The following is a 24,143-nucleotide window of genomic DNA, read 5'->3' as shown; positions in this document are numbered from 1 at the left end:
TTATTTGCAGTGTAAAAGTGTGTGAAAAGTGCTGCATATATGTGTGTGTTTAGTAATGTTCCATTTAAGCTGCAATGGTTCCAATTGAAGCAGTGAGAAGCGTGTAATTAATGAGTAATGAGTAAAGGAGTGGATTGTATTGTGTTCACCTGACATTGGTTTCAGTGATTAGGCGTTCCGTTTGCCTAGCGCATGACCGAGTGGTGTCCGCAAAGCAATACTTGCTTATGGACACCGCATATTTCTAGCCTTTTTGTTCGCGTGCATTCGGTGTGCCGTCCGAATGCACGCGTATCAAAATAAGTGCACTCCCCCGTGTCCGCCCATGTTTCCGCCCAGTTTAGCCCACTTTGAAAGTACGCCCCTGTGTCATTCCGAATGACGCCCACAATACGCCCATATTTCCCGAGTGTTTGCGGTGCACATTGCTGTGCGGTATTATTGAGTACAAGTACGTAGACCATGCGTGGCACATGCGCATAGCGTTCCCCACGCATGCGCAGACGGCTAAAAAACGCCATCCGAAAGTATACGGGAAAGTACGCACCAACCAGAATAAGGCCCCATGTGTCAGCCGCCTGCCTCCTTCTTCCGGGTTCATCAGCTTCACACAGCGGCGATGTGCGTTCCAGGCGCAGTTTGATGAGACTTCCTGTACTGTGCCCAGACGGACACAGCACTTCCGGAGTCTGGAGATGGGTTGCTGGGCAACAAGCCTATGCAAAACAAACAGTGTACATTAAGAAGATTTATACATAAAAACAGCGTGATCATGGAAGATTATGTAAATATCACTAATACTGGCAATGAAAACAAAAGAAAACATCAAAGACGAAAATGCCACTGTGGTATAATCATGCAAATTTGCATGGTTAATAGTACCAAACAAATAAAGAAATAATTAGGAATGACACTCAATGAACCTTTCACAATGCTGAGTGTATCCATATATACTATGCACGTTACCTGAGATATTAAATGAATGTGTTTAAAGAACACTATCTTGTAATACCCAAAACTCATATGATAAAGAAATATTAGAAAATCATGGGGTCCGCATCCACATCAAGCTAGAGACAGACATATCATTTTTACAACAATATGATCAAAATGTATGTGCATCTTGATGCAAACAAATCCACTCTTACAGAAAACACGATAAGGGCAGATTTTCATTAAGACCCTCAGGACAAACTGTCCTCAGCTTAAAAATCCACCTTGCTTCATGTTGAAGAAGGGTTTGGGCTCTATCCCCTCCATGCAGTTTTTTGGGAATCTGTTCAATGATTTTATATCGGAGGGTGGATAAACTATGACCACACTCTCGGAAATGCCGGGCTACTGGCTGTTCTGTTTCCACCTTTTTGGCACTAAGGGATTGGCGAATAGATGTTCATTTGTTCCTTGAACTGCCTTGTGGTCTTACCAACATAGGAGAGACCACAAGGACAGCTTCCTCTGTGAGCTATGTGTGTCCTTCAGCCATTTTTTTAAAACTATGCTAAAAAGTGCCTCATTTTGACTTCAGCATTTTAGACTTGATCAATGCTGATGTATGTATAAATGAACAATTGTTTGCTATTGTGCATGTGTGAAATATCATGGAAACCCCTATAGTGCTATTGCTTGCTGGGGATGATATTAGAACCATAGAGGTAAACCGATGGGCGTTCTTGGGTGGTATCTTTGAAGTGGCCTGATGACAATACAAAAACTGCCTCATGGGTATGTTATGGAAATGTTTCCGATGTTCCTTTCACAGATGCAGAGCAACTGTGCTTTCAAAGATATAGTACAGTATTCAGATGAAGCCACTGTGTCTTGTCATGCTTCATCATACTGGGGTCGAGAAACTGGGCGTCTCAGTGCCTCTACATTCTGGAATATTCTATCACCCAACAATGTGGCAGCTGCCATAGAGCAGATGCAGTAGTATCCATCTTTAATACTAAACACTAGACAATATTTTTAAATTTGTTTTGCTGATTCAAAGTGGTTAAAATTACAAAATATGAAAATCCATCCAGTGTGTGCGCACTATGTCGCTGATTAAGCATGCTCCCATGTATCATCAATAACTTCCTCTTTATGTGCAGGAATATAGAGGACATTGCTAGTGAGTACCATGCTGTGGAATGCAGCATGGTCCCTGCCATTGCTTTGTTGCTGATGGCATCAGAAAATGTGAATACACATTGGCTAATACATACCCAGCTTAAAGCAGGCTGTCAGCGTTCATGGAAGTGCATACTTCCTGCAAAATATATGATATAATTAATGCTTTAAACCAGGATCTTTAATACATTGTAGCAAAAAAAATGCTGTATAACAGCTCAGGCAGCGCCTTCACATTGTGGCTTATCAAATGTAATATATTTAGAATCTTAAGTAAAGAGAAAGAGACACATATTATTTGCTGACACTGATAGATTTTGACTAACACAGTTAAAACCTAAATTATAAATGCTAAGAAACTGCTATACAGATGGCCCACACTTTTTTTTAGAGAATTGTTTTAATTTAGTGCTAGTTTTATCATTATTATTTGATAGCATTGTAGTAAATTCCTCTTACACAAAATATTAGCCTTGCACATTTATACATACTACGCTGCTACTCATGCCCTATACTGTAGAATTATTGGTCAACTATGTGGCATCCATCCAATCAAATCCAATCCATTCAATCAAACAACTTTTATATACTGTACAAGGTTTCAATGCTAAAGCACATTCCAATCCCTTGTGAGATCTGTGAGATATGACTCGCGACCAACCAGTTTGTCTGACATTGGGCCTATTCAGACCTGATCGCAGGACATATTTGTTCTCAAAATGGGCAAATGTGCCATGTGTAGAGAGAGTTAGATATGGGTGAGATACTTTGTTTCTGTGCAGGGTAAATACTGTCCGCTTTATTTTGCACTGCAATTTAGAGTTCAGTTTGAACACACACACCCAAATCGAATTCACTTGTTAGATTTGTTAGGCACTCTTACTAGTCTTCCATCATAATGACATTTTTAATACACTCAGTAAAGATGATTACTGTATCTACATATCTCCTTTTCAGTGAGTCCCCAATTTGCACCCACACACTGTAATGTTCTGCTTGGAATAAAACCAGAACTTTTGAACTACAGCATCTGCAATTAACTTTTCACATAGGTTCTTTGGTTTATCTCTTTGTCATTATGTGTACTCTGTTGTCTTCTCTTTCTGCAGTTTTCTTCTCCCTAAATAACTTACTTATAGTGAGTCCCAGCAACCACAACAATTGTGAAGGCTGGAACAATTTCTGACTTTGTCCAGCATGTGTAAGAAAGCTATTACATCTGCTGACCATGTCATCCATCACAACAAATGCAGCATAGCTCACTAGTCCTTGAGTTGTGAAGAAAGTCTTCTAAACCACCTTTAAAGCATACTTGGCAATTTCCCCAAACTTACCGGAGGCTTCAGACTTAAAGGAAAGTCCTCCGGCTCACAAAAAAAGTGGGCAACTGTATTGTATCTTGCTGTCTGCCAGCACTCCTTAGGTGAAGCTTTTGTAAATATGCCCCTTATGGTAGCAAGGCAGGAAGATAGAGAGAGAGAGAGAGAGAGAGAGAGAGAGAGAGAGAGAGAGAGAGAGAGAGAGAGAAAGGAAATTGAGAAAGAGAGAGAGAGAGAGGGGGGTATCAAGGAGCAATTGAGAGGAACGAGCAAGAGAAAGAGGGTTTGAGTGAGAGAAAGTGTGTCAGAGAGATGTAGAGAGGATAAGGAGAGAGTGTGTGAGACAAAGAGGAAATTTCAGAATGAGAGACAGATGGTGTAGTGGAAAAACAGGGAATGAAAAAAAGAGAGGTGACAGTGAAAAAGAGAGGATAGGAGCAAGAGGGAGAGAGACAGAGAGAGATAAATTAGAGAAAAGGGGTGTCAATGAGAAAGAGGAGGGGACAAAGATGGAGAGACAATAAGAGGAAGCAGGAAAGGGAAAAAGGGAAGGGAAAGCTAGTAGGAGAGAGCCAGAATGTGTCTCGGACATAAAGCATGTCAACAAGAGTAAGATAAGAGATACAGAGAGGGGGGAGAGTAAGTGGGAGAGAGAATGGTTGTCAGGAAGAGAGTGCGTTAAGGAGAGAATAAGAAAGAGAATTAGAAGTCTATAATGAGAGAGAGAGGGAGAGATAGGGTGTCAGGGAGATAATGAGAGAGGAAAGAAGAGCAATCAGGAGAGAAAGAGAGTTTTAGGAAGAGATTTAGAGATATAGGGCCAGATGCACTAAGCTTCAAAAGTGATAAAATCGAGAGTGATAAACAACCAACCAATCAGCTCCTACCTGCCATGTCACAGACTGTGTTTGAAGAATGTCAGGCAGGAGCTGATTGGCTGGTTGTTTATCACTCTCCATTTTATCACTTTTGAAGCTTAGTGCATCTGGCCCATAGAGAGAGAGGTGAGCAAGAGAGAGAGGAAAAGAGAGAGGGTGTCAGGGAGATTAAAGAGAGAGGGAAGGGGATTGCCCAGATGAAAGAGGGTGATAAAAAGGGGGGTAAAATGGGAGCAAGACGGAGGGAGTGCCAAAAAGAGTAAGAAGGTGAGACATAGATTGAGAAAGAATAAGAGTAAGTGGGTATCTGTAAGAGAGAGGGGTAGGGGGTAAGTGGGAGAAAAATTAGGAGGGAGTGCAACCAGAAGAGAGAAAAAGGGTGTCAGGGTGGGAGACACAAAGACTGGGAAATAGAGTAGAGCAAGAGAGCATGTGCCAGAGAAAGAGAGATGGAAGAGATAAAGAGGGAGGAGGGGCGAGTGTGTCAGATGCAAAAAGATGGAGAGAATAGGGAAGCAGAAAGAGAGTGTGTTAGGATGGGAAGATTGGTTGAATGTGTATGGGTCATATAGGCACAACACTGTAGCAATTACTAGCTGACATTTGCTACTCTGCTTTGTAGTTGCCTTAGTTTCTGATTGGTTGCAATATTTGTTACAACCCTGGGAAAGGTATAGAGGTGACACATTACATGTGGATCACAAGTTTATGAAACAGGCACTTTTTAAAGTTGTATGAAGTTCTGTGCTTTAACCTTTAGTTGTACTTTTGCAAAGTCCACATTATATATTTCATAGAAAATTATAGTCTATAAAGACATCTAAGCTATAGTAACAGCCTCAAATCATTGTGCTCTGCATGTGGTTGGATATAATTGCATGTGAAACACTTAGAACCAATTCACAAAATTTCCAAAATGTCAAAATGGGATAAAAGGCAAATGTTTCATGAATCATTCTGGAAAATGTCACCTATATCTAATATCTCAACATTTGAACAAAATGTTTTCTAGATCTCCTTTCACTCAGTCCCTCCTTTGTCTCCTGAGTTAGTTTTACTTTAAATTGTATGTTGATATAAGATGGTACCGCAATTAACTTGATTATTCTTAATGTACTGTAACAATCTGTCATTAATGTAATAAAATACTGTAAGAATATGTAGCATCTAAGACAGGCAGATATTCAGTATTCTAGAGGAATGCTTACACAATTTGCATCAGCACCAAAATCATTAGAATATAATTAGGAGTAAAAGTCACTCTCTAGTATATTTTCAGTCACTTTAAAGGCTTGTATTTGAAGCTTGATAGAATAATAGCTTCCATTTTGATTAGCTCTACAGCTTGAGTTTTGTGTCTTTTATCTGTAATAGATTTTTCACTGTCAACAACATCCATTTTCAGTTGAAAGATTACAATTACCACATAGCAAAGTAGTTGACCGAACTCTATACAGTGGCTTATGTCGTATTTTTAATTTATTATACAAGGTTAAGCTTAATCTACTGTACTTAGCAACAGATATCAAAATTCACAAATGTGTAGCACTAGAAGGAAGGAATAAGTGTATATGTATACCTTCAATAAATTTGTATTTACATACTCATACATCAGGGCTGGGGAACCGTTGTCCCTTCAGCTGTTGAGCTGTTGTTAAACCACACATTCCAGCATGCCTTGCTACAGTTTTGCTATTTGGCAATCCTAAACCTGTTGCAGGGCATGTTGGGATGTGTAGTTAAACAACAGCTGGAGGGCCAAAGGTTCCTTATCTCTGTTCTACATGATGAGATATTGTGCCTTATTCCAGTTGACTCGCTAAGCAGCGTAAATTAGCTACCCCCCCCCCCACCACCAGGTGAATTTCCCCACTGCATCGCAACTGGATGTTTTGCATAAACATCCATTCATAGGGGAGCGTACGGGGAGAAATAATTTTATGGTCGCCGACCAATGAATGATTTTTTCCCCTGTTCGCAAATATAAGTCAGTCTTGACTGACCTATATTTGTAACATCTAGTGCCGAGAATGGGGCGGGTGGCTAACACCCTGTGAGTTCACACAGCAGCCCTGCACATAAGCATATGCAAATTTGTGCATGCACAGACCACAAACATTGGTCCTGGGTGCAAATACACCGGGGAATGAACGGATCAGAATGACCCCCATTGTCCTACAACAATATACGCAGCTGATATGGCCTACAATGATCCTACTGAATATTAGTGAGGAATAATACACACTTAGGGATCAAGGGATGATCAAGGGATGCATCTTTAACCCAACAAAGCACATCCAAAAAGATATTTTCTTAGGAAGATTTTTCTTCTGAAGGTGCAATGGTAACTTAATGATACAAAATGGTTAATGGTTTAGATTTACCTCATATTACATTATTTTTATTTTACATTTTAATTCAAAGTGTAGCATAGTCCCATATACACTATATATTTTTTTTACCCCCCTAATCCTTTTTTATACTTACCAAGTCCCCCGGCATCCACAGGAGGCCATCAGCATCCTCTCCGTCGTCTCCAGCGGTCCCAGGCGTGCATTGCGTGAGTTCCCAGGCGCGCCGGTGATTTCACCGGCGCACCTGGGAACTCACGCAATGCACTCCTGGGGCCAAAGTGGATGCCGAGGGATCATTGGGGCACCACCAGGGGACAGGTAAGTATGTATTAAAAAAGAAAAATTCCAAAATCTGGAAAAATCCCTTATCCTAAATGTTTGTGGTCCCGAGCATTTCGGATAAGGGATACTCAACCTGTAGTAATGTTGAATCAATAGTATGTGATTATGATATTATAAATGCAATAAAATGCCTGTGATGAATAAAAAATGTTATAGAAGTATAGTATGTTGAAGTATTAAAGTAATGCAGTAGTTTTGATGTTGCAATAGATAACATTACTGACTCACCACACAGAGGTTGTGAGTTTGATTCCCACTATGGCCTTTACTATGTGGAGCTTGTATATATTCCCTGTACAGTACTTGTGGGTTGCCACCTGATATTCCACTTCCTCCCACACTCCAAAAAGTATACTGGTAGGTAATTGACTGCCAGCAACACAAACAAAAAAATAATACTCTAGTGTGTGTGTGTGTGTGTGTGTGTGTGTGTGTGTGTGTGTGTATTTGTGTGTGACCATGGGCAGACAAGATGTGCCAAGTTTTTCTTATCTGTAATTATTACCCTTTGAGTGCCAAGTGAATTTGTCATAATAGGTGTGAAAATTGGCAAACATTTTTTTATTACTCATAATGACCTGTAATGTTCAATGTGGGTCAATGTTATTATGGTAAATGTACATTGGAGTGGGTGGTATTGAATCACATTGGCATCCTACTTCAGCTAATATAGATGCAACCCATTACAGCCTATATGTGGAATTGTTTATCATTTATAGTTAGATAGAATGTGGCATGTGTGTAAAAACATTTAGAAGTGCCAATCAGGAAGCTCCTACCATAATTTTTTTCAAACACAGCCTCCAGCATGACATAAGCTGATTGGTTGGTACTGTACTTTATATCTTTCCAGTTTACCTCTCTCCAGGCTCTATTTCACTATTAGATGCAGTATGGCATTCTCCCTTTATTAGTGATGGAAAATGTTTATAATAAAATGTTGTCTGGTTATCTAATATATAAAATGTGTCCTTTCCTTCTGCCCTTCTGTCTTTTTATACAAATTCACAGTTTACAAGCGAAGATCCTGAAATTTTACATACGGGCGTATTAAAACACTCCTGAGACAACTAAAAAAAGTGAAATTTAAATTAATTACTGTTCATTTTAATTAATTCCAAACACACGATTTTTGCTGTATGTATGTTCCAACATAACTATGGAATGCCTGGAGCAATTTACATTAAACTTAGTACACATATGACCTACATTCTGAAAAAAATACTGTTGGGGTAAGACACCACTAGCACCCACATGGGTGTCCCAGGGGCCAAAAAAGTTGTGTGGCCTATGTATGTTCCAGCATAATGCTGGAATGCCTGGAGCAATTTACAACAATCTGTAAAATAATACTGTGGGGTAAGACACCCCTAGCACCCCTGTGGTGGTACCAGGGGTCCCAAAATGGGTCTGGCTACTACACAAAGTCGGTCAGGTAAGCACCATATGGCAAAGATGCATAATATATAGGGGGTAGAGGACATTGATTGGTCCAGATTAGGTTCACAGCAGCCAACGCCCGCCGGGGTCATAGGGGCCCAAAAAATGGGTCCAGCCACTACAAAGTGTGTCAGGGATGCAAGATATGGCAGAGTTGCATAACGTAAAGGTGGTAGAGGACATGGGGTTTAAGAAAAAAAAAACTGTGGTCAGATCCAGGAGCGTCACCACAGAGAGGTACATGCCAATCACACCATGGGCATGGTGAGCAGTTAAGCTTAAAACAAAAGAATGATAAAGTTCAAGTAATGCTAATTGAAAACCCCAAGCACTGCCAAGTACCTCATCTAGTACTAAGTAACATACAATTATTTTACATTGGTTAATCCCAGGCTATTTCTTCACAACAAGTTATTCCATTATATCAGGTTACAATGATATTACTGTTTGTCAATTAATGTTGGTCTCATAAGAAAAACGGGAGTCCAGATATTACATAAGTACCGACTTTTCCCCCAGAGTAATTGACAGCCTGATGGACCAAAGGGGAGAGAGGAAAAAGAGCTTGAAATTGACGTTGAATGCTGCAGGGCTGAAGAGGTCACAGAGCTGTGCAGATTAGGGATGGCCATCATTGCCTTTGCCATCGATGGTTGCCATTGATGGCAAAAGTGCAACTGAACATCAATAGTGTAGCTCTTTTCAATGGATGACCATCAATGATTTACATAGCGATAGTCATCCATTTTCTTTGATTGATTGACCTCTGGGCCAATTAAAATACAGGGCAGGGCTTCACAGGTGTCGGGGGCGGAGCTAAGTTCAGTGTTCCGGCTCCTTAGTGATAAAGCAAAAACAAAATTATTCGTTTAAGCTTGACATCAATGGTGGGAACCCATCTGGCTCGCCCCATTGATGGCAAAACTATTCAACATTGGCCATGAACAATCAATAATTTCTAATCATCCATAGTGCAGATAAGGAAAGAGCAGAGAGAGGTGAGGAGGTAAGGAGCAGCATGCGTGTGAAGAGATCGAGGAGTGTGGCTGTCCTGTACTACAGCCACGTATATTGTCCAGCAGAGAAGTCTGTACCTAGCTCATCAATCCCAGCTGGAGTGTGGCAACAGTGAACGGAGCATGACCTCTATGATCCCTGGTAGTAGGAAGCAACAATGTGACCCTGAGCCTGGTGTGACAAGCAGGGAGCAATGTGCAACTGACCGTGCCAGAGAAATCTATGAAGTGTAAGTCTATCTGCCACAGTCCTTGGACAGTAGTGAACACTATATCAAGATACAGATCTACTTTATTTCCCCTCCAACCAGCCCTTCCATAGAAAGGACACCACGTTGTTTACAACACCAGGGAGACAGTGACCCATACCAAGCCCTCCCCTTTTATAAGGATCAGATAACCGTCTCAGACAGTTACAGTGACTCCTTACTTCAGCGTCAGAACCAGACATTCCATGGTTATTGAATAGTGGGAGCCGGGAGCCTTGAACATTGAACTTACCCTTCCTGGGATTACAAATCATGAACATATTGCACTCCTTAGGAAAAGGGGCCCGAAGTTTTGCTTATCCCATAAACCCTGTGCACAGGTCAGGTCCCTGCCAAAGGAACAATAATTGTACTTAGCATTGAAGCAACCCATGTTCAGTGTGTCATACGTTAATTGATACTAGTTATCGCGGTACCGCAATACCATTCACAATGGTGCTGTTACGTAGTGTCAAGGTGATAGCGCTGTAGTAGAGTATGGTTGTTCCTGTTAAATACCTACCTGGCACAGCCGAACAGCAGCAGTGAGGATTGAGGAAGTTTGTGAAGTGTATTGTAGTGCAAGGCTTAGATGTATGGAGAGGTTCTGTAGACCTATGTTTATGCCAGTAAATCCACTCTCCAACAATCAGTGTATAAAGCAAGGGATTCTAGACTACAGTACTCCTCATGGCCAGTGCTAGGGGGTTCGGTGCCCTCCTGCAAAATATAAATTTGCACCCACCCAAACTTTACAAAGGGAGGGTCATGGCCACGCAATAGTACTCCCACTCCAAATTACAGTAGCACAATCTTATTCACCTAACACAGCACCAGTGCCATATTGGTGCCATGTGTTAAAAAACCAGGAGAGTGCGCAAAATTGGAGAAGCGTGGCTTCATGGGCAATTGGCGTTGTCATATAAAAGTACAAATATCACCAATAGTACCAATAATCTCCATAACACATTATGCTTCACACCTCAAAGCCCATTACGCATTATACCACACACAGTAATGCACATTATTCATTATGCCACACATCGCAATTCCCCTTACACATATGCAGAACACCATAATGCCCATTACACATTATGCCACACACCATAATTCCCCTTACACAATATGCCATGCACTATAATGCCCATATGACATTGACACGCATTATGCTACACATAATGCCTCGAGCACTCCTGCATATGCCCACATTTGTAGCGTTGCTTATTCATAACACCCACACCAGTTGTGAAACTTAGTTGCTCTGCTTATACATAGTGCCCACACCAGTTGCCGACATTAGTAGCACTGTGTAACCATATGCCCACACCAGTTGCTGACAGTAGTAGCGCTGTCTATACACGTGCCCACACCAGTTGCCTGAAAGTAGTACCTCTGCTTATACATATGCCCACACCAGTTGGCAAAAGTAGTTGCTCTGCTTATACGTAGTGCCCACACCAGTTGCCGACAGTAGTAGCACTGCTAAACCATATGCCCACACCAGTTGCCGCCATTAATAGAGTGGCCTATACACATGCCCACACCAGTTGCCAACATTAGTAGCACTGTGTAACTATATATCCACACCAGTTGCCGAAATAAGTAGCGCTGCCTATACATGTGCCCACACCAGTTGCCAATATTAGTAGGGCTGCCTACACCCGTGCTCACACCAGTTTCTGACAGTAGTAGCACTGATTATACACATGCCCACACCAGTTGCCGACATTAGTAGTGCTGCCTATAGACGTGCCCACACCAGTTGCCGACATTAGTAGCGCTGCCTATACACGTGCCCACACCAGTTGCCAACATTAATACACTCACACTTTACAATGGTGGCAGCTCATCCTCTCCTGTTTCCTTGTGTCTTCAGTTCTCAGTCTTGCTCCCTTGTAGCCACGCCCCTTCTGGTTCATGTAGCCACACACCCTCAGTCCGTGTAGCCATGCCCCTTTTCGATCCCTGCATTGTTGTCCTGTCCCTTGAATTGGAAGACTTCTCCTGACCCCGGAACTAATGAACCTGAGGCATCCTGTGTTGAGGTAAACCCAACAAAATAACCAGAGTCTTACATGTATATTGTGTTTCTTCATTTATTTCACATCAGATAAGTGCAGTTCCACTGATGAGTTTCAATCTACATTATAATATTTTTTTTTTCCCAACAGCACTATCTTCGGTACTTGTGTAATATCTGGGCGCCCGATTTTTTCATTGTATTGCATTGCATCGCATCACACTACTTAAGGCATGCAATGCAATGCAATGTGATTTTTCATTGTAAAGACCAGATTTTAAATGCGTAGTTGGATAGTGGGGGTATGAAATCACCCATGGCTGACTATACAATTAAAAATCGAGTCTTTACAATGAAAAATCACATTGCATTGCATTGCATTGCATCGCATTGCATGCCTTAAGTAGAGGCATGCAATGAAAAAATCGGGCGCCCAGATAATACACAAGTACCCTATCTTCTGTTACAGTTGTTACACACAGTAGGTTTTGACATGCTAAACTGTCACTGGTAGTATCAATAACAGTGAATATATCATGTGTTAATTATATAATATCACTCAGCACAAGATGGCACAGACAGTTCAAATATCTGAGTGGGCTGGTACATTTGAAAACCATATGCAAAATACAAGTGCATTTGTTACTATGTGAACAGATGTTTTGTTGAATAAATGTTACATATGAATCAATAATTATTATTGTTCAGGGGAGCAGCCTGTGGTGTCATGGCTTTATGCCATGACACCACAGGCTGCTCCCTCTGTATAATAATAATAATAATAATAATAATAATAATAATAATAATAATAATAATGCCATGACACCACAGGCTGCTCCCCCTGTATAATATAAAAGTAATGCCATGACACCACAGGCTGCTCCCTCTGTATAATGATAATGCCATGACACCACAGGCTGCTCCCCCTGTATAATATAATAATAGTAATGCCATGACACAAATTATTATACAGGGGAAGCAGCCTGTGGCATCATGGCATTATTATTATACAGAGGGAGCAGCCTGTGGTGTCATAGCATTACTTTTCTTATACAGGGAGAGCGGCCTGTAATGTCACGGCATGATTATTATACAGGGGGAGCAGCCTGTGGTGTCCACTCTTTTACGCAAGGGTGCAGCCTGTGGTGCTGTGTTCTTTATGCAGGAGAGCAGCCTGTGGTGTCCTGTTCTTTATTTATGCAGGAGAACAGCCTGTGGTGTCCTGTTCTTTATTTATGCAAAAGATCAGCCTGTGGTGTCCAGACCAATGCGCTACTTATGGGCTACTTATGCGCTACTTATGGGCCAGTGCTCTGGACTTGCCCCCCAGGCTAAAATTTGCCAGCCAGCCCCTGCATATGATTATACTGTATTTACAACAATGAATGTGAAATTGGATTATAAATCCAGTGTAGCAGGGACAGCATACTTCCACATGAAGATAATGTGGAAGATCCAGTCCAGTGTCTATAACAGCAGCGGCACAAGGGTAGTGAGATCCAAGGCAGGTTTTTTAAGATGTATTGTGAATCATTATCTACTGATTAACAGCAGCTGTTACTTTCTCTTATATGTTTGTCCAGAGCAGGGGGTCATGGCACCCAATGCATAAAAGAGGCTGGGTGATAGGTAAGGAATGTGGGGATTACATAAGGTGTTCTCTGGAGTGCATGCTTACTGTGTAAAACCTGCTATGCTGTAACTGACAAATTGCTTACATGTATTCTGCATCCGCTCGCCACGCTTCAGGCTCGGTGGCTCGCTGCGCTCGCCACACTATATAATTTCAACTCCATGTCGACGTGGATAGTGGGGTAATGAAAAAGTCGGAGGACGCGTAGCGCCGCTGCTCGCCACGCTTCGGGTTGGCGTGGATAGTGGGGGGGGGGGGGGTGCATTAAACCTATTTTTTGGGACATGCAATCATATGATTGTATACCTAATATCATGCTATCAAAACCCTATAAAATTACATGCAATCGCATGCGATTAAAAATCGTATGCGATTGCATGCGATTTTGCGGCAGATGCGATGCAATTGCCCTGGGCTGAGAGATCGCATCACATCGCACATAGCATGGCCCTAAAATGGGTCATGCGATGCCATTTCACTACGCAGAATAGCCCAATAAGTAAATTGCTTAGTGGGCGCCGTGCTAGAAAACAAGTACCTTGAATTGTTTTTTGAAAATAACTTTTTCCTGATTTCTTTAGGTGGCTCTTTGGTGTCTCCAATAAGTTATTTATCTCAATATTCTTTACTTCATCATAATCCTTTGCAATATTTTCTCTCAAATATTCTTTCATGTCAAGGGCCTGTAATTCTTCTTATCATAACAATTTATCTGGGTTCTTAAGGGATATTCTCCAGCTATTTTCAATGATGATTGGCACAAACATTTCGTCCTTAATATAGACTTTCAGTTACAATAATTCTAAACAAAGTTAGTTGTAAATTATACATTATAGGGATTATTGTTGATGTACTTGATGAATCCTCCAATGTCCAAAAACAGATAACATCATCAATATACTGTAAGTAGCATACTGGAGGATGTACAATATGTAATAAATGTTGCTCCATATGTATAGCCATTTTCCCAGACAGCTGCAAAGAGGTTTTTGTACCCTTATGTGCAATTCATTACAATTGTGGTGTTGTAGACCTGTTTGTAGTAGTATTTATTTGAAAAAAGTACTGTAGTTATGTTGAAGTATATACATTATGTCATCCATTATGCATTTTCTTTATTAATCCTGTATTTCTAATGCTGTGTACACACTTGTACAATCTGCATGAGATCCAGGTGAGATAACAATTTAGACTATCTGCATACAATATATACAATGTATACTATCTGCATACAATTTAGACTATATAGTGCAGATCTGCACTATATAGTCTATGCAGCCAAGACTTTCTGGCTGCGATACGGGAGCGCGCATCGAGATCGCATCTGGATCGCAAGGGTTAAAACCCATCCAATCTGCATGAGATCCAGATGAGATTTTGACTATATAGTCAAAATCTCATCTGGATCTCATGCAGATTGTATTAGTGTGTACACAGCATTACTCAAATCCAGAATTTGTTGTACAATTTTGTATACTGAATGGTGGTCTTTGAAATAATGAAAATAAAGTAATATCAAATGTCATTAGCTTTTATACATTATAGTTAAATCTTTTTTTGGTTTCCTTTTATGTATCTTTTTTGATGCTTTACAATTGCATAAAGCAATTGATCAATATATTCAGTTATATTTGAGGTGATGGATACTAGGGTAAACAAATCGGACAGTGCAGCCAATATTCAATGTCCCATGTAAAATGTACATTATTTGCTGCTGGGATGTCAAGGAGTATAAAAATAGAGCAATGGATTTTATATGTTGTGAGGAGACCATCAGTGATGTTAGTAAGGGAAATCTGATTCTTCAGGTTATTTTAAAAAAGGGCACAAAAACAAATATTTTTTTTATGTTTCTTGCCATTGTGATTGATAAGTAGGTCTTACACCCTACATGCACACATTTATTTTGATTGATTTCATTAATTAAATATATGGTATAAATGGTGTTCATCGAACATAGACTCTATATAGAGGGTAAGCAATACTACTGACCTTTACTGTACTGTAGATACATATATCAAGTGGTAGCGATGGCTACAGTCCCTTGACTCCAGTGCAGGGGAGAGACTACACATATAAACATACATATTATCATCTATGTAATACATGTGCTGGATGGTTCCCCAAGGGTTCAGCAGTACTGTCTACACTGGGCGCCATGCTATGTCCAGGATTCAGCATAAGACTAATTGTAAATGACTACTTAAAGCATTTCATGGATGCTGACAGTACAAGTGTGAATAAGATGGTCAACCATCATTTTGACAGTTGTATGGGAATGATTTAAGTAGAACTTGTCAATCTACCAGTATTACAGGATTCCCAAATGGTTTGTCTACATTCTGAATGTCCACAATACCACTACACACCATTTACTGTACCTTGCCTACATTACATTCCACTTCCCTCCTCTGTTACTTCTCTTCAGATTTAAGAAGAAAAACATCACAGATAGTATGCTACAGATGAACTGACTTGATATAAGAATAGTTTTGTGGTGCTGCGCTCCGTTAATGAAAATTCTACAGGCTGTTTTAAAATAAATTGTTGTTCTTTATTTGTAAGTAATAGTAATGGGTGTACGGCAATAAACCTTTTCAATACAAACGCCTGACGCTAAGGACAGGAATATTATATTCCTTCAAGGTTTTTACAATTGCTTGTGGTAAATAAACATGCGACACATGCACTATGTACCTGGACCATGTGCGTTAGTTTACAAGGCAAGTATATGGTACATGACAAAAAAATGTAAATAAAGAACAAAACATAATGATACTGAACAAAGAAAAAATGAAAAAAACTGAAAAAAATGAGAATGCAGAAAAAATCAACACAAGCGTGTCGTCAGTTATCTGTCCAATAAATTGGACGGTGTGTACACAGTTGTCGCAATATTTTGCGATAATTGCAGTAAATTTAGGGTTCCTTGGTAAGAAAAAAATGTGTTTAAACTTAGTCTGTGCTTTGGAACAATGTCAAGCGGCGTCCCGCTATTTATACTCCTCCTGTCAGTTAGTTACCGGTTATTGCTGGTACCTGTAGGTTGGTGTTCGTGTTCGGTCACGGTTTTTCTCGTTGGGAGGTGGCTTGGGATCACAGGGTCCTGGACTTGGGTGCTGCGCCCGTCTACTACGTGGCACCGGTAGGTCCGTGCGTTACACGGCTGACCGGGCTGTAGTGAGGCAGACGTTACTCCCTGTCTGGAGATGGAGCGGCTCATCGTTTCTGGATGGAGATCCTTCACGGTGACCGCTTGGTCTCCTGTACAAGACTCTGTATGACCAGCCTGGCTCCCCCTCCTCCAGATACTCACCACTGCCGGTACACTTGGTTTCCTTCAGTCTCGCTCAAGTCTCCGCTGCGTGGCGGTGTGTGCACCCACCGGCCGCTTCGACGTGGGATCCTTCCAGATGTTGCTAGCTTGGTTACTAGCAGGTAGCAGATTTGGTAGTAGTGTGTACACACTACTGCGTGGCGGTGTGTGCACCCACCGGCCGCTTCGACGTGGGATCCTTCCAGATGTTGCTAGCTTGGTTACTAGCAGGTAGCAGATTTGGTAGTAGTGGGTACACACTAGTAGTGTGTACCCACTACTACCAAATCTGCTACCTGCTAGTAACCAAGCTAGCAACATCTGGAAGGATCCCACGTCGAAGCGGCCGGTGGGTGCACACACCGCCACGCAGCGGAGACTTGAGCGAGACTGAAGGAAACCAAGTGTACCGGCAGTGGTGAGTATCTGGAGGAGGGGGAGCCAGGCTGGTCATACAGAGTCTTGTACAGGAGACCAAGCGGTCACCGTGAAGGATCTCCATCCAGAAACGGTGAGCCGCTCCATCTCCAGACAGGGAGTAGCGTCTGCCTCACTACAGCCCGGTCAGCCGTGTAACGCACGGACCTACCGGTGCCACGTAGTAGACGGGCGCAGCACCCAAGTCCAGGACCCTGTGATCCCAAGCCACCTCCCGACGAGAAAAACCGTGACCGAACACGAACACCAACCTACAGGTACCAGCAATAACCGGTAACTAACTGACAGGAGGAGTACAAATAGCGGGACGCCGCTTGACATTGTTCTAAAGCACAGACTAAGTTTAAACACATTTTTTTCTTACCAAGGAACCCTAAATTTACTGCAATTATCGCAAAATATTGCGACAACTGTGTACACACCGTCCAATTTATTGGACAGATAACTGACGACACGCTTGTGTTGATTTTTTCTGCATTCTCATTTTTTTCAGTTTTTTTCATTTTTTCTTTGTTCAGTATCATTATGTTTTGTTCTTTATTTACATTTTTTTGTCATGTACCATATACTTGCCTTGTAAACTAACGCACATGGTCCAGGTACATAGTGCATGTGCCGCATGTTTATTTACCACAAGCAATTGTAAAAACCTTGAAGGAATATAATATTCCTGTCCTTAGCGTCAGGCGTTTGTATTGAAAAGGTTTATTGCCGTACACCCATTACTATTACTTACAAATAAAGAACAACAATTTATTTTAAAACAGCCTGTAGAATTTTCATTAACGGAGCGCAGCACCACAAAACTATTCTTATATCTTGCCCATTTCTCAAACGGGATTAGTCACCCGTTTAGGTGCAGCTGCTAGTTAAAGATTATCAAAAAGATAGATTCAGTGCGCAGGTAAAAACCCCTCGTTCTCTAGATGAACTGACTTACTTGTACTTTATGAGCAGCATTTAAAAATATATATATATATATATACTTTATTTACTGTACAATTAAAAGCAGACATTACATGCTTCTCTGAATCTGGTGCATTACTGTATATAAAAAAAATATAAGTTTTAGGGACTGTCCCACTGCTATTTATTTATTTATTTATTTATTTACAGTTTCTTATATAGTGCAGCAGATTCTGTTGCGCTTTGCAATTGCTGGCATTGATAAAAACAAACTAGGTAACAACAGACAGACTTGGAAGTAATATTTGAACAATTAGGAAGTACAGATGTGTCCTCATACGACTTGTCAATATCCACCATACAGAGCAAGACATTTGGAATAAGTGAACCATGCCAAGTGTGGTGTAGAAACGTTTTATTTCAATTAGTGTTTTATTTGTACCACAGATACTCATCCATAACAGACACACCAATCTGTGACTTGATCCATGTAGCAATTAGTTCTAAATAACATATATACTGTACAAAGATGCAGAGGAAGTACTATGGAAAAAAGCCATGGTCACTACATATTTGCACCACACGTGATTTATTCTCAAACCAATGCACTAATATAGGGAATCAAATGTTTTATAGCCAAGCGCAGGGCACTAATTATAGTCCCAGCTGCCGCTTATAAGGGATACTCAACCCTTAGAATAAACAATTAGTCAAAGCAAAGTAAACAGCGCTTTATGGACTATAACCCAAGTATCAAGTTTAAACAATAATTTGTTTATTATTCTTTACTTTTTTATTTTTTTATTTTTTTTCTGATGAAGCCGCTGACATAGAGAAGGTGGGGAAACGCATCATCACCATCACCGTCATTTCCTACCACTAGAGCCGGGGAGACCAACGCCGGAGCAGGGAGTCCTTGAGAGGGCTGCGCAATCGGAAAGACTAGCAGCCGGGGACCCGCTCCAGGCCAGCCATATCTCACCCCAAGTGGATTACAAATTCGCATCCTTCTGCCTGCATCCAATGGAGCCTAAGTATTGAGCAAATTATGATCCATGCAATTTTGGCTGAATGAGTGAGCTTTTTGCAGTCTGATTACAATTTGCCTGGTTGAGATTAACCAAACTAAAAGGTGTGACTGACTAACTTGCTTACTAATCGAAATAACCGCTTGATTGGGTGAATCTGAGAGCTTTTTTTCCCAACAATCAGGACATTGTACCAGAGTACTGAGTATATTACTCATAACCTCACCTAGGGATAACAAGCCTCTGAAAACCCAGCTGGGTGACTACAACGGGCTGATTAGCCAATATATTCTAACCTTGCAGGTTGTAGTATAAAGGTTTCGAATTTTTAAATGAATGTGTTTTAAGAAATTCTGTTTACATAGTTTGTGATATATATTTCTTTTGCCGGCCGGTGGTATTGTAAAAAGTAAAGAATAATAAACAAATTATTGTTCAAACTTTATACAGGTTGAGTATCCCGTATCCGAATATCCGTTATCCGAATTATTCTGAAAACCATACTTTCTAAAAGTGGGAAAAAAAATTTGTTTAGCTAAAAACTCACTGGGGACATCTGTAACAGCCCTACTGAGGACATGATATGTAACTGGCACTATATATGTACAAGAAAATGATTGCTTGGCATTCAAATTCAATATCTGAGATAGTACACAAATTTTGTTTCATGTTTTGAAACCTTGTTTTTTGAACAAATAAAATATATTTGTGTTTATTTTATGTGTTTATACAGCATAAATGCAAGATACTTCAAAATACATCATTGAAATATTAAAATATTCCAAAATACGGAATAATCCGTTATCCAAAATTCTCCTGGTCCCGAGCATTTTGGATACGGGATACTCAACCTGTACTTGAGTTATAGTCCATAAAGCGCCGTTTACTTTGCTTTCACTAATGTAGGGATTTTATCACATCACTTTGAAATTGATATACACATTCAAGCAGAAAAGACACTTGATTCAATCAGAGTTGCACAGGACCTGGTTTGCTGAGAAGTATATTGGTATTGGCTTGAATAACAGATCAAGTTTTAAACATATCCATGCTGAAGCATAGATTATTTAATTTCAGATTGATTCTCCCATCTATTTATTATTTATTTACAGTTTCTTATATAGCGCAGAATATTCCGTTTCAAGGATAGAATTCCATAGCATGGTAGTCCAATCAGATTACAAGACAGTCCTGATGAGATACAATTAGATATGAATGCTACTAGAGGTTATGTGGGTGTTCCTGAATATGATAAGCTAGCCTGAAGAGGTGAGTTTTCAGGGAACGCTTGAAAGTTTGGAAGCTAGAGGAGAGTCTTAGTGTGCGTGGAAGGGCATTCCATAAGGTTGGTGCTGCCTGACAAAACTCCTGAAAGTGCAAGTTGGAGCGAGTATTGAGTGTGGATGAGACGCAGATATTGTGCCGAGCGGAGAGATCAGATGAGGATATATTTATGCACAAGCATGAATATTTTTTGTATGTAAGGGTACCTTTAGGACAGAGTTGGTTACCATTGAATTATCCAAATGTAGACATACAGTACTTGCCTTCTCTCTTGGTTCCTATGGGAGACTTTTTAGGATAGCCTCCTGCAGCCTCAGAAGAAGCCAGCAGAATGTTGTGATAAATACTCAACATTTTGTATATTAATAATAAACATGCTGTTTTTGTAGAGGGGATGGGGCCTAATGGTACATTTCTATTCTAATTGTGCGATATTATCCCCACCCCAATGAAAATATTGTCCAATCACAGCAGTCTTTCTGTGATGGGGTGGTTACAATTGAAACAGCAGGGCCCTGTCTCCATTGCCCTCTCCCTGCTTCACCCCTCTGGCCATGTTCTGGAGAGAAAACTGACAGTTTAGCCAAATATGATGTAAGCATGGTTTGGAAGATGTTGAATAATTTACAGTATTGTGATCACTTTAATATTTTGTGAGGTTTAGTGTGCCTTTACTTAAATAAAGTGAGAACATGCACATTTTATATACAGTAAGAACATATTTATATAAATTAGCAATGGCTATAACATATATGTTCTGTACGTGTATTATTTAAAAAAAAATCTGCCTATTTGTATTTACGTAATGTCAGTGCAATATTGCTTGCTTTTCTATAAAAGAAAACATCATCAATAGAATCCAATTAAACAAGGCCCCAGTGGACAAATTATTATGATAAATTGTAAAATGCTTGTTTGGCATTATTAAACAATAACCTTAAAGAAAAGCATCTGCAAAATAAGCCAAACAGACAATTTGCAATACAAAGTCATTTTACAATAATTAATTGAACAATTAAGTGACCAAGCACAAGTGTGCATCACACTGTATCATATACATATTGTAAAATATAAAATTTAAAAAAAAAATTAAATAACTTTGCAACATATGATCCACTAAACACTTTACATATATAAATTATATTTTAGTTGTGTAGTCTTTTTCTACAATGTGTGCAGTAAGATATAGTAAATCTATATTTGTCAAGCTTCTTTCTCAGTCGATATGTATTGTACACAGCTGGAATGTCCATAAATTAGGATAGAAACTTGTACGCTCATTGTAAACCTTTAGAGAATTTCCTCTGATAGATTGTGTTTGAATGAAAGAGTAAAAAACATTTTGCAGAGTCTAGAACAATTCATTAAAACTTCTGTAGTAAAACAGGTCTGTATTATCCAGCTGAATAATATTCAGTACTGCCAATTAGTGAATAAAGGGGGTGATTCAGAGATACTGTAGACGTAAATGCCTTCACAGCTAAGCTTCAGTACACAGCATCTCTGCAAAAAAAATGCAGATATCGCAGCTGCAGGAATCTGTATTAAGATGCCCACTGGTGGTGTCTGAATTCTAATGCTTATATACTAAGACACAGATAATGGGACACATGCGGGCTCCCGTGGACTGATATGGAACACATGTGGGCACCCTTGGACAGATACAGCACACATGTTGGCCCCCCCTGGACTTATACAGCACACATGCGGGCACCCTGGACTTATCCTGATACACTGGCAGCAGTAATAAAAAATAAAAAATGTGCTATACATTTGTTTTATTTTATTAAAATGATGCAGCCCCCTCTGTAGCAGTCCCTTCTTTGCATAAATCACCCCCTAGGCAGCCCCCCCCCCCCCCCCCCCCCTGCAGGATCCCCTTTCCTCCTTGATAATCAACCTTCTGAATTACCTTATGGTGGTACAGAATTGCCATCGAAAATAAGAGCTATGCTGCATACTATGTATGGGATCATAGTCACAAGCTGTGAACCATGCCTGATACAGTTGAAAACACCTGCGTTTGAGTTGCCAGTCCTCCTTTATCCCTAACAGTCAATCACTTTCTTAATAAATCCTCACTGTGACCACCTACGCATGTTTATTGCATAGTGTCACTTCTACGCATACGCAGTGGCAAAATAATATTCCATTGCATACATTATAATCTCTGAATGAAACCCAAAGTTAAATTATGGACATTACAGATTAATTTTCACTAAGCCAAATAAGATGGGAAATGTTAGACTGGTCAGCAAGGAGATCTACATTTGTAACTCAGATCCTCTCACTGGGGCAGATGTATTAATCTGTCCCTAACGTTTTTAAAATAACGAGTCCCGCTTTTCCTTCATATTGTGGAAAAGTGGGCGGCCGAATGTATTAACCCCCCCCCAGCGTTGCTAAGGAGAGAGTTATGCCCAGTGTTAATGGCTCGCCTCATCGGCGCCCAAGGTGTCCCTGCACATGTGCGATCATACAATCTCCCCAGCCAGTTGTAATGGGCATGCGCGAGATCGTGCTATTACCGTGGGATCTCCAGCACAGCCCGAAGCCAGCAGCAGGGTTAGCATTGTCCCTGCAGTGGGGAGAGGACAACGCTAGCCCTGTGCTGGCGAATTGGCTGGTTTAAGGCCTAGGTGGCTGTTAATACATTGCTCTGGCCGCTAAATAATGGGGGGGGGATTGCAGAGAACAGCCCCGCTGAGCTTTACTCGGCGGGCTGTCCCTAGTGCACGTTAGGTGTGACGTTAATACATTGAAAAAATGAATGCTGGTTAATACATCTGCCCCAATGACACATATGTGAGGATAAGGGTTCTTTTAATCACCCAGACACCCAGGAGATGAAACAAAAATAATGTTTTATTTGTAACTGCACATAGATGTAAAACACAGGTACAAGAGGTAAATATAGCGCAAAAAACAAGATCCATGTTACAGTTCCAAATCATTTCCAAACAGGATTTAAACAAAAGCAGCTCCACACTGCAAAACTATCACTTATCCACACAACAGTGATAGCAGATTAGTCCTCCTAATCCACAGGGTTCCCCACCACAACCCTATCACGTATTCCACGAAGCCGTCACAAAGCCGTGATAGTGCTGGAAAATGTGTATAAGTCCACACAGCACTGGGCGCTGCACACAGGAGAGTAGTTGAGCCCACACAGGGCAGATGATGCATTTCACAAGGTACCTTGGGAGAGGTTCACCCCTTAGCCAAGACCAGCGATCATCTAGATCTCTGACACCAGACTGTACCAAATGCCTATGGAGGTGGTGCAAGGCATGAGGAGCCCCAATTACTATTAAGAGAGACTGGCTAGAGCTAAGTGGGCACCAGGCCTTACAGCCTGTCAGACACAAGTAGAGGGCCAAAATGGTGGTAGAGCAGGCCTGGATGGCTGAAATTTAAGTTACGACTGTCCTACAACTGCAGTAAAAATAAATCCCAAAACAATGTTCTACTTTCCTTGATGGCTGAGAAACATCGAACCTCTGTCATTGATGGTAAAGCCATTGACAGCAAACCATTAATGATTGCTGAATATTGATGATTAATGGACTTCCCTACAACACACAGACAGTGATCAATATAACAAACACATTAGCGGAAAGGGGACAGATAAGCCCAACAACTATATTCAGCAGCCAGTACAGCAAATAAATGGGGTTTTAACCAAATTACATTTATTTGGCTAGTAAGAAATCAAGAAGATTAAAATAAACCATTCCACTGCTGAGTATGGGGTAAGAAGAAGAATGGATGAAATTTGCATGTTTGAGTATATTGGTTGATAT

This window comes from Crinia signifera, chromosome 2, assembly GCF_055691185.1.
Source record: "Crinia signifera chromosome 2, ASM5569118v1, whole genome shotgun sequence".
NCBI lineage: Eukaryota > Metazoa > Chordata > Amphibia > Anura > Myobatrachidae > Crinia > Crinia signifera.
The sequence above is the reverse complement of the archived record's forward strand: the minus strand, read 5'-3'. Positions refer to the sequence as shown.